The 15967-nt window shown below is 34.7% G+C and overlaps 1 long non-coding RNA gene across 1 annotated transcript; it reads left to right on the plus strand.

Annotated features, from left to right (window-relative positions):
- The first annotated feature begins 5491 nt into the window (after positions 1-5491).
- On the plus strand, positions 5492-14425 carry LOC124899759. The gene is made up of 2 exons (XR_007057321.1): positions 5492-6405; positions 13956-14425. It is a non-coding gene; the product is annotated as an uncharacterized LOC124899759 (long non-coding RNA).
- Positions 14426-15967: the final 1542 nt, after the last annotated feature.

Here is a 15967-nt window from a genome sequence, read left to right on the forward strand (position 1 = left end):
CCTTACAGTAAACTCTTTTCCATTTTCAACACATAGAGCACCACCCCCACCGTCGAGCCGCGGGCTTAATCACTAAACAATGAAAGATAGGTAGGTTTACTGTGGATAATGACCAACCATTATATGCAGTTTAGCATGCTTCATCATACTAATCCTGCATTTTTTTGTATTTTAATATCATAATAATGTACTTAAGATTCATGTATTAGACAGAAACAGAAAGGGGACAATGAGTTTATCAAACTGTTTAACTCTTAAACTAAACCAAGCGCGGGAATCAAAATCTTTGTCTGGTTCTTGGGATTTTTATGGCTAAAATAAACTCAACTCGTGTGCAGACTGAACTGTTTGGGTCAAAGAGGGTCCCCTTTCTTACTTTTTTGATAACCGTGGGCCGGCCCCTTGCGTGCACCTTGATTAATTCTACGGGATATCTATCACCTCCCTCCATCAATGCTTGGACATATTGGAATTAATCACCTAGAATTTTTTGTTTCGGTTAAAATTTGACCCGAAACATCATAATTCTTACCTACTTCATTGATAACTAGACCCGGCTGCAAAGGGGCTCCCCTTTTGTGTTAGCGTTTTATTTTCTTGACTTTAAAGTGTTGCTTTTTTGTCACTATTACAGAGAAATTTGTTGTTTTCTCTGTTAAAGAAACATGAGGAAAAATCCTAGTTATTGCTGGAATGGTATGTCAATGGTGCTTACCATTGTACCAATTAATCGGTGATTTGTTTTTAAAAGGTTTTTTTAAGTGGAAAGTATTAAGTGAATACAGAGAAAGAGACCAATTTTGAATGGATTGCTTAAGAGGATGACACAGATTGCTCAACTGCCTTTTGGAATTAGGCTTATGTGGTGATGCAGAATAATGACAGCTCAATTTGACTCACTCTTAGAATTTTTTTGTAATTAAAGAATTAGTACTAACTATGTTAGATTAAGAGAGATTAAGGAAGTGCTTAATGAAGTCAAATTCTCTGGACATTGTTAAAGTACTTAAATTTTTAATAGCTTACGAGTAAGCGACTTTTTCTTGTATTTCCTTTTGGGGTTTGGGGCTTCTAAGAACCGACACAAAAAGGTCCTACTTGTCTTGATGGTGTAAAGCACCAGATCTGATATTGGGGACCACCAATTTTTTAAGCCAAAATCTTTCCACCTGGTGTCAATTTTTTATGGAAAAAGATAAATATGTCCTTAAACTTTTTGCGAAAAAGTTGATATATCCTTTGTTAAAAATTTAGCTCAGCATGTTGAAGTTTTGATCTATATATATCCTTGCTGTCAAGTTTTTGGGTCATATATACCTTTATTATCAAGTTTTGAGTTATATATACCTCTGTCGCCATTAATTGCTTTGTTGAAATTTTCCAACCCTATTCCGTTTATTTTTCTTAAGAAATTATATTTGTCACATCACCTTTTTATTGCCACATCACATGTAATTAAATTCACCCCTTTTTCTACCTATTAAACATTCGTCAAATTCTCTCATTTACCTCACAATCTCTTTGAATTTTCTCTAATTTATCGTAACCCCTTTGTTGTATTTTTAGATTCTTGCCTAACTGTTCCTTTCATACATACATACATAAGTGTAAAAGATATCCTCTTAATTGACAACTTGTTTTTGTTGTCTCTATATGGACGGCCTCTTTTACACCTTTACATCCCAATTTCTCACTTTGATTTTTCTTTTTTTTTTTTTTCTTGATGTTGATATTGATAGTGGTGCGAAAGATGGAGGCGATTGATGATACTAAAATAATTTGCAGTTGATAAGTACTTTAATTCTTGATTTTTATCGTAATTGTGCATTGAGTTTTTATGGGGTGTTATTGACTTTTTTTATTTTTTACTTTATGATTCTTGGGGTTATGCAAGAATCAAAAACACAACAAAGGAATCTCGTCAAATTAGAGAAAATTCAAAGAGATTGTGAGGTGGATGGGAGCATTTGAGGGATGGTTAATGTGTAGAAGAAGCGGTGAGTTTAATTATATGTGATGTGGAAAATATAATTTCTTAAAAAAAAAAGGGGGGGGGGGGGAATTGAAAAATTTTAGTAAAACAATTAACGGCCCAAAACTTGACAATAGGGGTATATATGGCCCAAAATTTGGACGGTAAGAGCATTGGTGAGCTAAACTTTTAAGGGAGGATATATCTGAATATTTTTGCAAAGTTTAGGAGCATAGTTGACCCTTTTTCCTTTTTTTCTTTTTTGTGGTAACTGTTTTGCATCGGTAAAAATTTTACATAACATGTCTTAGTAGCCAAACAACTTTTTTTCGAAAAATTATTTCACTTTAATTAAAAAATATATATATGTATTTGGCCATGAAAATTTTATATGCAATTTGAAATTATATTTGAAAAAATGAAAACAAGTAAAACTTATTTTCACTTTTTTCATTCCTACTTCTCTGACAAAATTTCAAAAATAACTCCAATTTATATTCAAGGTCAAACACAACTCCAACTTCAATTTCAACTCTGAAAAATTATGATTTTGATGGCCAATAGTGGCCTTAATATAGTTACATCAGATTTTTTTAAAGAAATAATTATGATGTTCAGATTAGTTTTCTCATTCCTTGAATTAATTTCGTCGGATATTTTTCACTTTTTACTAATAAGAAGTACTAGATATTTGTCCATCAACACAAAGATAAATGGGAAGAAATTATTTAATATCTTTTTAATCTCTGTTGAGACTTGAGCGATTAGGTCACACGGCGTCATTTAGTACATCGAAAAAAGTTAATAGGGATATCCTAAGAGATTATTTTATCTCATCCTTAATATGTGATAATAATCTCATCATTTTAATATAAATAGTGAAATAAAATAATTTTAAAATTAGTTAATATCTTTTATCAAATATGAAATAAAATTAATCTCAAATTTTATTCCGTGATCATTTTTTTACTCGATATACCAAACAATCCCTTAGTACAGTAGTGATTAAAAAATTTACAAAAGATATTCAAGATTTAATATATCAAGTAACTTTTGACCCACTTAATAATATAATTTGTGATAAAGTATTTGACTTACCAGTCTTCCTTATACGTGGCTATCCCTTGTACCTGAGGGATCGTTTGGTATAATGTATAAAAATTGTGTAAAATAAAATGTATTAGTAATACTTATATTACTAATATTTGTATTAGTTATGTTAGTTTTTTCTTTGATATATTAAAAATAATATGAATTATATAATTTTCTTTTAAAAATATTTTTTTATAAAAATATCCTCCATATATATATATATATATATATATATATATATATATATTGAAAAAGATGCGGAAAAACTTTTGGGGGATAATTGTATCTTTAATCATTCTAATGTATGCACTAGATTCATTGCGTAATGTCATAAATTTGGAGGTATTAGTAATACACACCTCAATACACAATAGAGTATATAACTAATGTCTTACATTAGTTATACATAAGCTAAAATATATATCAAACAAGTACTAATAATATATAAAACCAATGCATACATTATTTATTTTAATACACTCTATCAAATGACCCCTAATTATGCATACACTTTATCACCTAATCGTAGTTAACTAATGTTCATCTTTATCATTTTTGTTATTTTGCATCGCTTCTAAAACTTATTTCTTTAGTTTAACCAAGAAATCAACAGTAAATGGTTTCTTTTTTATCGGTGTAACCATTTGATATTCACAATTTATTATTATTAACTGCATGTGATTCGATTAATTTAACTTTATGTCAAAGTTAGATTCATTATTAAATAGAGTAAGTGTTTCCAATTTGAGATCTTTTTCATGTTTATGACTTTGAAGTCTTGAACTTGATACATAAGGGCGAAACGATTTGAACTATTTTGTCACTACCCTCAGTGATACTAGTAATCGGCTAAAGGGGTCCTTGGATGATTTTTTTAAGTGACTTAAGGTAACGTATTTAAAAATTAAAAACATCAACACTCTCAGAAGTACTCATCCCCCTCTCTAAATAAGAAGTTAAGAGTAGTATTTGACTTTTAAACTTTTACTAGCACTAATAATAAGTCAATTCAAACACCTTCAAAGTAATCATCTTCCTCTCTCAAAATAAGAAGTTACGAATAGCATTTAATTTTTTAACTTTTACTAACAACAACGGGTCAAAGATATTATTTGTAAAATAGTGTTTAGAGAGAGTTCTCACTCTAGTAGAGATATAATCGAAAAATACACCTTCTATGATTTTTTTTTCCTGCTTCCTCCATTTTACCTTTATTATTAATTATGTATTAGTTATTTGTTAAAATATTAAATTTATTACATTTAAATGGTGATATGATAATTTAGCATTTTACTTAATCATGAATTAGTAAAAATAGACGAATTGAGTATTTTAAAACAAAAAAAAAAAAGATTTTTTTCCTTTCCTTTGAGTGTTAAAATATACTTTTTACCCTCCTAAGCTTATAATGCATGGTGATTAAAGCCAGTCAGCCACAGGTTACAACTTCTCAACTCAGGGCATGTTCGTATTATATGGGCTTAAGTTAGAAATAATAACTTAGAATTTTGGCTTATTTTTGTTATTTAGATTTAAGGAAAAATTTATATGTAGCAAATTTAAATCCATTATTAGATGCTTCATGGCTATAGTTTTATAATTATTTAAAATAGCAATTTGTATTCTATATTTTAATTTATTTTTTTAATATATATATATATATATATATATATATATATATATATATATAGATCAATGCCCCTTATTTTTGTAAAACCTGTTGAGATAAATAAGAAATGATTTAATCACTATAATTACATTATAAATTTAAATTTAAAGATTGCTTTTCATAAATTATTCTTATTTAAACGACTATCACTTTATTTTCAATAGCTCAATTCAAATTCAAAATCGATTTCACTGTATATTTTTTTTCCTTCGTGATCTTCAAAGTAAATCATATTTGCTGATACAAAGATTTAATCTCGAACTTGATTAAATACAATACAAAATACTTATCTGATACTGTAAAATTAAAATACAAAGACATGTGTTACACTCTAAAGAACACAACACAATCTAAATACACATCTGACACTGTGTCAAAATACATGCATATATGCAAACACTCATACATTACAAAATACAATCGTATTGAAATGGAAAGACAATATCTTTTTTCTTCATCTTATTTTGAATCATTTTAGAAGATTTCTCAACTTCAGGACTTGAAATTTTGTTGTTTGTTTCAATTTTTTGCTTTCTTTTTTTCTCCGATTTTTGAATTTCTTGGGGTTTTGGGGAAGAAACTTTTTTCAATCCTTTTTCTTTCATAATTTCGGCCATCTTTTCTGAATCATTATGATGCTTCGACCTCACCTTTTCAACACTCACTAATTTCTTCGACTCATGTGTAGGCGTAGAAAATAGTTGAAAATAAAATCTAAAAAATAGGAGAAAAATTGAAAAAAAAAAAAGAAAGAAAGAGATAAAGTAAGAAAAGGAAAGAGATAAATATCGTGGAGTGAAAAGAGATAAGTTACATATGGTAACGTTAAAAAGACGGTAGTGACTTGACCTCACTAAAAATATTGTTATTTTTGCTATAAAACTTAATTTTGTAAAAATATTGTTATTAAGCTTAATTATGAACACAAGTTTGCTACACATTTTTTTCCTTAGATTTAAAGCAAGTGCTTAATCGTTTATTTTAGCTTAAAATAAATTAACAAATCCAAACAGACTCTTATAGTAACACTTTGTCCATACACTGCCTACTGTTGGTCTCCCTATCTCATGAAGCGTCCCCTCTGTATGTTTGTCCTTTCGATTACTCGATGGGCTTAGTCTCCACTAAGCATATATCTGCACATGTAAGTAATCCTTGAAGTATGTTGGAGTTACTTAGTTTAGTTACGAAAACAGTGTAAATATATTGTTGTTCTTGTATGTGTATTAAAGGATCAGTTTAGTATTTGGGCCAGTTGTAGAGCAGTAGCCCATTTTTTTTTCCGGATTGTTGGCTCATTCATGTATAAAGTAGATCACTGGATCCTTCCAAGAGACAATAGAAAAAGATTTTTTTCTAATTCACATTTTTTCTCTCTCTTCTCTTTATCTCATCTCTCTCGAAGCTTCTGTTAAGATTTACTTCTTCAGCTAATCTGTAACGATCTCGATAGTTTGATATAGTATCAGAGCAGAGATCCATGGTGGTCGTTGGATTTTGCATCTTTCGATGGTACCCTTGTGGTATTTTATGGAGTATTTTCTAATCTACGGTGTTTGCTCGTTCATTGGATTTTTGATCTTCGGGGCATAGTATTCTATCGTGTTTGGTTTGTACTGGATTTCTCTTGTTACGCCAAGGTTGTTGCCGTTTTCAATTGTAAAAACAGGGGGTAATTTTCGTTGCTCATTTCTGTGATTTTTGTTGTGTAATTGATTGAGGAGTTGTTCCCTCTATTTTGTGAATTTTTGTTATCATGGTAAACACGAGTAATTCTTCCGGTGCTTCGACTTCCGCTACCATTGATTACTCTGACCCTTTATACCTCTCCTCCTCCGATGTACTCGGAATATCCTTGGTCAGTGTCCTTTTCTCGGGGACTGGTTTTGGAGGATGGAAAAGGAACATGATTGTGTCCTTATCTGCTAGAAACAAAATAGATTTTATCGATGGTTCTTACACCAGACCTGCTGAAGGCACATCTCGTGCTAGGGTTTGGGATAGATGCAATAATATAGTCATATCATGGTTGATCAATTCTTTATCCCTTGACAAAGCAGAAAGTGTACAATATTCTGACACAGCTGAGAGTATTTGGAGTCAATTGAACAACAGGTATGGTTTGGTTAGTGGTACCAAGGTGTTCGAACTTAAGAAGGAATTAGCCTCGACTAGTCAGGGATCTTTAGACATTGCTTCATTTTTTAACAAACTTAAGAGATTGTGGGATGAGCTTAGGTTTATTTCCACATCCCATATCAATACATGTACATGTGCTGCAAAGCCTTATCTTTAAAAGGAAGATGAGAAAAATAAGGTATACCAATTCCTCATAGGTTTGAATGAGGCTTACGTTGGAGTGCACAGTAATCTCCTCATGGTACAACCGTTTCCTTCTCTTGATTCTGCATATAACATCTTACTATAAGATAAAAGGCAGAGGCAGGTGATATCTCCTGCTCATTTTCCAACTGAATTTGCCTCCTTCCAAGTCTCTCACAACCGTCGGCCTACACCACATATGCCCTCTAATAAGTTCCATTATCCCACTTTTACCAAATCTCAAAGTGGTTATCCTAACAAGTCTTATGCTCAAAGGATCAATTTTGATCAGGATAAACCTTCTTTGTTTTGCAAATATTGCAAAAGGAGTGGACATGTCATTGACAAGTGTCATAGGCTTTTTGGTTTTCCTGCTGATTTCAAGCCTTCCAACCCTAATTTTAAGGTAAAGAGAGTGGCTTCTTCTACTGAGATTCAAGAATCTACTGGCTCAAGCACTTTATCCCTTAACCATTCTTCTGATAACACTCCTAATGATTTCTTATTTGTTGGATTGTCCAATGAGCAGCGTAGTAAAGTTATAAGTCTGCTGTAAAGTTTTAAGATTACAGATAACCCTTCTAGCCTTATGGCTTCTGCTGGTTTTGCTGGTATGCCTACCTGATCCTGTAGAGTCTGTGTCTTCTTATGGTGCTTGCATGATTAGCAAAGTAAATGGGTGCATTTGGATTATCGATTCTGGTGCTACTGACCACATGACCTCTAATAAAGACTTGTTGTTTAATATTCAGTCTTTAGCAACACCTTACCTGGTAACCCTTCCTAATGGTTACAAAGTGAAGGTGACTTGCATTGGATCTATTCATTTTCTCTCCCTCACTCTTCATCATGTCCTTTATATACCTAGCTTTCAGTATAATCTTATATCTGTCTCAAAGCTCATTACTCAATTAAATTGCTTTGTCCTTTTTACCAAACTCTCTTGTATTATCCAGGCCCATTCAATGAAGAGGCCAGTGGAGATTGGTAGCTTGGAGCATGGCCTCTACAAACTCATGTCATCTTCAGTATCTCACATTCCAGTACACGGTTCTACTGATTTACCTGATTGTGCTGAACTTGATGCTCGCACCACTCTTACTACTTTAAATCCTTCTATTTTTTCCCATTGTAATAGCTTCTGTTTACTGCATAATGAAGAAATTTTATGGCATAATCACTTGGGTCACATGCCTTTTGTAAGAATGAATAAAATTTCTTCTATTCCATGTAAGTTCTCTTCCAAACAGTTTTTTTCTTGTAACATTTGTCCTTTAGCTAGGCAATCCAGACTTTCCTTTTCTGATAGTTCAATCAAAACCTCTCATCCTTTCCAACTCATTCATATAGATACTTGGGGTCCTTATAATACCCCTACCTATTCTAATTGTAAGTATTTTCTCACTATAGTTGATGACCACACTAGGGCTACTTGGACTCACCTCTTAGGGTCCAAAAGCAATGTTTTTCCTTTGGTCAAAGCCTTCATTACCATGGTCCGCACTCAATTTAATGCCTCTGTACTTACTGTTAGGAGTGATAATGCTCTTGAACTTGGTTCAAGCAATTCTGCCACTCAATTCTTTTCTGATAATGGAATCATTCATTAAACTTCATGCCCTCATACTCCACAACAAAATGGTGTTATGGATAGAAAACATAGACATCTTCTTGAGACTTCAAGAGCTTTATTGTTACAATCAAAATTACCTTTAAGATTTTGGGGTGATTGTGTACAGACTGCCACATATCTCATTAATAGATTTCCTTCTTCCATATTGAATAATAAAACCCCTTATGAATTGTTACATGGTCACATGCCTCCATATTCCCACTTAAGGTCTTTTGGTTGCTTATGTTTCTCTACTATTCCAAAATGCCACCGAGATAAATTTCAACGTCGAGCTGATCCTTGTGTCTTTATTGGTTATTATTTGACCGAAAAAGGTTACAAACTATACAATCTCAAGACTCACCTCACCTTTATCTCTAGAGATGTAGTTTTTCATGAATTTTCCTTCCCATTCCATGATCCTACAATCCTTAATTTTCCCCCATCTTCTTCTGTTATATATCCCCCTTCTGATCCTCTTCCATTTTTTTCCTCTTCCTCTCCACCTGTCTCAACTCCTTCTTTTTCTGTTGCATCTCCTGCCCCTCCTAGAAGATCTACCAGATCACACACTACCTCTTCCCATCTTCAGCAGTTTGTGTGTGATTTTCCTCCTTCTATTTGTGGCTCTAGTCTGTCTTCCACTTGCCCTAGTCACTTCCCTAATATTACTGCATCTGAACCACAGTCCTACAAGCAGGTTGCCTACATCCCTGCTTGGCAGGATGCCATGACTAAGGAGTTTGAGGCCTTTTAGGCCAACAACACTTGGTCCATTGTTCTGTTACCTCCGGGTAAGAAGCCCATAGACTTTAAATGGGTTTATAAGGTAAAGTACAAAGCTGATGGTTCTGTTGAGCGTTCTAAAACTCGTTTGGTTGTTGATACGGAACAAACAAGGGAACACGAAATCACACCCCAAAATAATCGACAAATCACAACAAATCGTGGACCAAATGGGGACTTCTCTCGGATTCACTATCTAGAACAAGAAAGAAGAGGATACAAGGTGTTAATACACCAAAACAGCCAGCCAACAACAAGTTTAGCAACACAAGATGAAGCTCCATAATATTACAATAGCAACAAGAACAAACGGGTTACATTAACAACACAAGAAGCCGAAACTAAAACAAGATACAAGATAGGTAGTTAGACAAGTGTTGATGTAGTCTTAACAACCCAAGAGCATATTCCACTCTTGGACCTTTAAAAATTCACACAACAAACATCTAACTCTTACAATTGACACAAGAGAGGCGTCCACCACCCAAGCACCAACGTATCAAGCAAACTGTAACACACAAGAGAATCCACCCTTATGTTATGCCCTAGTTTCAATTGGACTCTCTCTCACTCTAAGAGAAGTATTCGTCAATAATAATGATCAACTAAAGAAATAAACCCTACAATGTTTTATTTATACTATATTACAATAATAGACAAAATGACAAAAAGGCCCTTTAGTGACTAGTCTTCAAAAATACTCAAAAGTGTCATGATCATGATCATACTTGTATCATCCTCTCCATCTTGAGAGGAATTTGCCCATAAATTCATAACCTCACCTCTTTTACAAAGGCACTTCACAATCTCCTTCACACGGCCACACATCTTCTACATCTTCCTCGCCTTGCATTTTAACCTCTTTTTGCTCTCCATCTTGAGGCTTGCCATTAACCTTAGCCGATTCAATTACTACTTCTTCCCCAAGATAGTACAATTTTCCCTCCCTTATGATCACGTTCCTCCGGTTTGGGCACTCACTAGCCTTGTGCCCCCACCCTTGGCATTTGAAGCATTGAAATCCCTTAGGATTGGAAGTAGAATTCAATTTACCTTCATACCTTGGAGGATGTTTTTGGACAACCTTGGTGGCCTCAGGTTAGGTAGCCATGAATGAGTTATCTTTGAGCTCCCTGTCAACCTCTAAAGCCGCATGAAAGATGCCATCTATGGTGTTGAATTTGTGAAGCATCATGTGAGTGGAGATGTCCTTGTTTAACCCAACCTTGAAGCGCACAATGTCATGACTTACTTGCTCGCCTCGGTGGTTAAGTTTTAACATCAATTGTTGAAATTCATCGTAGTAAGCCATGACACTCTTGTTCCCTTACTTCAAATTGTACAATTTAGCAAGGAGCTCATACCTATAAGTCTCGGGCAAGTACCTTTGTCGCATAAGGTTCTTAAATCGAAACCAAGGAGGAGGTTGTCCCTCAATCATCTCATTCCCAAACCGGTTAACATACTCCCACCATGTATTAGCATACCCTTCGAAGTGAGCTATAGCATAACAACTTTTTTTTTCTTCGGTGAGATCATTAAGTTGGAAGATCTTGTCACAAGATGACTCCCATGCAAGGTAGGCTTCGGGATCACTTTCACCTTTGAAAATGAAAAGGCTCACTTTGATAGAATTGAGACCTACATCTCGGTTTGGGTGGCCATCTCTCACCTCTCGGCCTAACTCCCCATGTTTACGCCTCATTCTTTCTTCCCTTAAGTAAACATCATCATACGACCCATAACCATGATGTTGGCCTCCCCTACCATAGACCTCAACATGGATGGGTCTATTTGGGTTAAGTAGAGCTTGTAGTGGCGGGATTGGATTTAGATAGTGAGGTCTTTGGTCAAGTGGAGTTTGAATGGAAGGGTTCGGGTTTGGTAATGGTATTTGGGTTCCAAGCCCTTCTTGTTGGACTTGGTGGAGTGGAGGATAGCTTGGTCTATCTTGTTCTCGGCTTTGGGAGTAAAGATTGGTTTGATTTATGGCAATTGGTGTATATTGCATTTGGTGCAAGGTCTCGGGAGTATTAGTTGGGGAAATGTTTTGAGGGGTAGAAGGTCGACTCATTTGGCTTTCCACACGTTCTAATCTCCCACTCATTGATGCCACATCCATATCTAATTTCTCAAGACCCACATTCAACCTAGCCACATCTCGGGACATAGTTTCAAGGTGAGCCAAAATGAGATTGATGGCATTATTATCCATTGTTTGAGCATTTGAAGCCTCGGATTCCATTATGGTGGTATCGAAAATAACCCTTCAAGTTACGGTCCAATCAAGATACCAAATTACTCCTCAATATCACACACAACAATTCAATGCAAAACCTACAACACAAAACACACGTTATTTCAAAACAACCTCCCACAATGAGATCTCACCTTCAAGTTTCTTCAAACTCAAGCTCAACATTGGTGGATGACTCAAATAACCTCCAATTTAGCTCAAATTTGAACCCTATACTCCTATAGTGTTAGAGAACACAAATCTAACACTAAAAACACAAGAAAAAATGCAAAATCAAAAACTCAAAATTTGACCTAGGGTCAAAAACGGATTTAGTATATTTTTGGGGAATTTTCGATTTTGACACTTCTTTTTTTGTTGGAATTTTCAATTTCTATACTCTAATAGTGTTAGGGAACAAGATCTAACACTAGAAACACACAAAAATCAAGTTTTTTGAAAGACCCTAAAAACGTGAACAGTAACTTTTTTTTTTCAAGATAACAATCCCAAGATTGATTTTGTTGGAACAAAATCAAACCTTGCTTTGATACCAAATGAAAACAGTCCACAAATCACAACAAATCGTGGACCAAATGGGGATCTCTCTCGGATTCACTATCTAGAACAAGAAAGAAGAGGATACAAGGTGTTAATACACCAAAACAGCCAGCCAACAACAAGTTTAGCAACACAATATGAAGCTCCACAATATTACAATAGCAACAAAAACAAACGGTTTACATTAACAACACAAGAAACCGAAACTAAAACAAGATATAAGATAGGTAGTTAGACAAGTGTTGATATAGTCTTAACAACCCAAGAGCATATTCCACTCTTGGACCTTTATAACTTCACACAACAAACACCTAACTCTTACAATTGACACGAGAGAGGCGTCCACCACCCAAGCACCAATGCATCAAGCAAAATGCAACACACAAGAGAATCCACCCTTATGTTATGCCCTAGTTTCAATTGGACTCTCTCTCACTCTAAGAGAAGTATTCGTCAATAATAATGATCAACTAAAGAAATAAATCCTACAATGTTCTATTTATACTACATTATAATAATAGACAAAATGACAAAAAAATCCTTTAGTGACTAGTCTTCAAAAATACTCAAAAGTATCATGATCATGATCATACTTGTATCAGTTGTTCGAGGTGACACCCAAGTGGAAGGAGCTGATTTTAATGAAACATTTTCCCCCGTCATTAAGTTTTCTACTGTTAAATGCCTCATTGTTGTGGCTGTCAAAAAAGGCTGGCCTTTATTCCAACTTGACGTCAATAATGCATTTTTTCATGGTGACTTGGAAGAGGAGGTATATATGAAGCTTCCCTCGGGTCTAACTGTTGACTGCCCAGCTGGTTCTTCCCCTTTGATTTGTCATCTTCAAAAGTCCCTTTATGGATTTCGACAAGCCTCTAGACAGAGGTATGCTAAGCTTTCACAAGCACTTTATTCCTGGGGCTACTCGCACTCCCTTAATGACCATTCCTTAATCATAAAGAGGTATTCTTCCTCTATCGTGCTCATTGCGGTTTATGTTGATGATATAATTGTCTGGTGATGATCTTGATGAAATTTCTGCCCTCAAGTCTTTTCTTGATTCTCAATTTTGAAGCAAAGATCTGGGTGTTCTGAATTATTTTTTGGGGATTGAAGTGTTCTATTCTGCCACTGGTTTACTGCTTCATAAAAAAAAATTCATCATTGATCTGCTCCACGATTATAATTGTGATGTGGTTTCTCCAGTAACTTGTCACTTGATTTGTCTGTTAAATTGAAGGCTGATATGGGTACTCCACTTCCAAACCCTGAGACTTATCGCAGCTTAGTGGGTAAGCTTAACTTTCTTACTCATACGAGGCTTGACTTATCTTTTGCTGTTCAACACTTAAGTCAATTCCTTCAAAAACCTTCTGATTGTCATATGAAGGCTGCACTGCATTTATTGTGTTATTTGAAAGGGACTTCTACTTTGGGTGTATTTTTCTCCAACTCACATGATCTTTCTCTTACTGCATTTTGTGATAGTGACTGGGCATATGCCCCGACACTCGTTGTTCTGTTACTGGCTTTTGTATTCTCTTAGGTGGTTCCCTTATCACCTGGAAGGCTAAGAAGTAGCCTGTTGTATCTCTTTCTTCTGCCTATACCAAGTATCGATCGATTAGCAAAGTTGTGGCTGAATTGGTGTGGTTATTAAACTTGTTATCTGATTTCGGCCTCATTGTTTCTGTCCCTGTTCCAGTATTTTGTGACAACCAAGCTGCTATCCACATTGCTCGGAACCCTGTATTTCATGAGCGAACTAAACATATCGAGGTGGACTGCCATTTTATTCGTACGAAGTTGTCTGATGATTTGATTGAATTGCTTCATGTCCCTACAGGTTCTCAACTGGCCGATATTTTCACTAAGCCGCTTACTGACATTATTCATCATCCTCTTTTGCTCAAGTTGGGTGTTCAGGCCCCCTCCAACTTGTGGGGGGTGTTGGAGTTAATTAGTTTAGTTATGAAAACAGTGTAAATATATTGTTGTTCTTGTATGTGTATTAAAGGATCAGTTTAGTATTTGGACCAGTTGTAGAGCAGTAGCCTATTTTTCTTTTCAGGGTTGTTGGCCCATTCATGTATAAAGTGGATCACTGGATCCTTCCAAGAGACAACAGAAAAAAGATTTTTTCCTAATTCACATTTTTTTTCTCTCTTTTCTTTATGTCATCTCTCTCGAAGCTTCTGTTAAGATTTGCTTCTTCAGCTAATCCGTAACGATCTCGATAGTTTGACAAAGTAATATACTTGATCCTCACTGGACGTACGCTCCTCTTTCCTACTTCTAGCCAAGAGTGTTCGACATTTTACATATATATATATATATATAAACATTTGATTTATATGTATAGTATAATTTTTTTACTAAAGGTGTCCATTGGTCACCCTTGAGCATAAGCCCATTGATTCGGTGCATTTGCATTTGCTCTTCAAGCTAGTTAGAACTTATGAATTAACGTAGTGGCCGGCCTAAGCGGATCCTAAGTTAAAAAAGAAAAAGAAATTCAAAAAAAAAAAAAAAAGGCACAAAATAGTCAGCAAGACATGGCCCTTCTGGAACACTAGCCTGAGCACGCTAGTGTGGGTAAAGAGCACATGCTTTGGAATTTGGAAGCACTCAACTACCACCTGTAATATGCTCACACTATTAATAAGTGTGTATTGTATGTATATACTACATATATAATGGTTCGTCTACTATATCTTTACTTACAACAATAACTATATAACATACACAGTAGAATCTCACAAGTGGGATTTGATAAGGATAGAGTATACACAGATCATACCTCTACCTCGCAGAAATAGATTTGTTGTTTCCAGAGGACCTTCGACTCGAATACATATATCTTTACTTACAATTTACTATGTAAATATATATATATACAGAGTGTATATGGAAGAAAAGTGTTAAAAATTATGTTAGCAGGAGGATTAGAAGATTGAGGAAAAAGTAGTACCTTTTGTCTGTGCCGTGCGCATGTTGAAAGTATTATTTGAATGAAACTTAGGACAATGATCCTGGTCAACAGCCTTTAAACTAGTTCTCCTTCTTCCTGTTTCAACTTCACACCTACGGTTTCTAGAGACCTAGCTAGTCACCTGCTCATGCGACATGCATAGTCTGATTCAGTGGCGGAGTCAGGATTTTCGCTAAGGGTTCATAAGTGAATATAAAAACTAATCGGAGGGGGTTCAACATCTCATATATATATACATAAAAAATAACTTTAACCAGGCATATATAACATAATTTTTCGCCAAAAGCAGTTATAGTGTAGATCCGCCACTGATCTGATTCATATACGCAAGATGTTTCGTGCATAGGGTTGTCCTTTATATAAATGTTAGGATAATGATTGCGAGCTTTAATTTATTTCATTTTGGGGCCCGACTAATTAATTCAGATTTGCGCCGTGAAGTTTTAGTTTAGACATAGTGGGTAAACTAGTCCAGTACTCCGAGCTCAAACCTAAGACCCTGCTTAAGGATGGAGAGGCTGATTACTTATCATTCTATCATAGTTTTTGATGTGATGAGTGCATGATTTATGTGTTTATTAAATATAATTAACAATCACCCTTAAAGTTATATGACAAGACTTTTGTAAATTCAAAAAGAAAAGATTATTGTACCATTATAACTTCAACTTAACCGATTTTAGTAGGTTATTATTCTATTAATTTTTTAATTAAGATCATTACAT

Source organism: Capsicum annuum, chromosome 1 (genome assembly GCF_002878395.1).
Source record: "Capsicum annuum cultivar UCD-10X-F1 chromosome 1, UCD10Xv1.1, whole genome shotgun sequence".
Taxonomy (NCBI): Eukaryota; Viridiplantae; Streptophyta; class Magnoliopsida; order Solanales; family Solanaceae; genus Capsicum; species Capsicum annuum.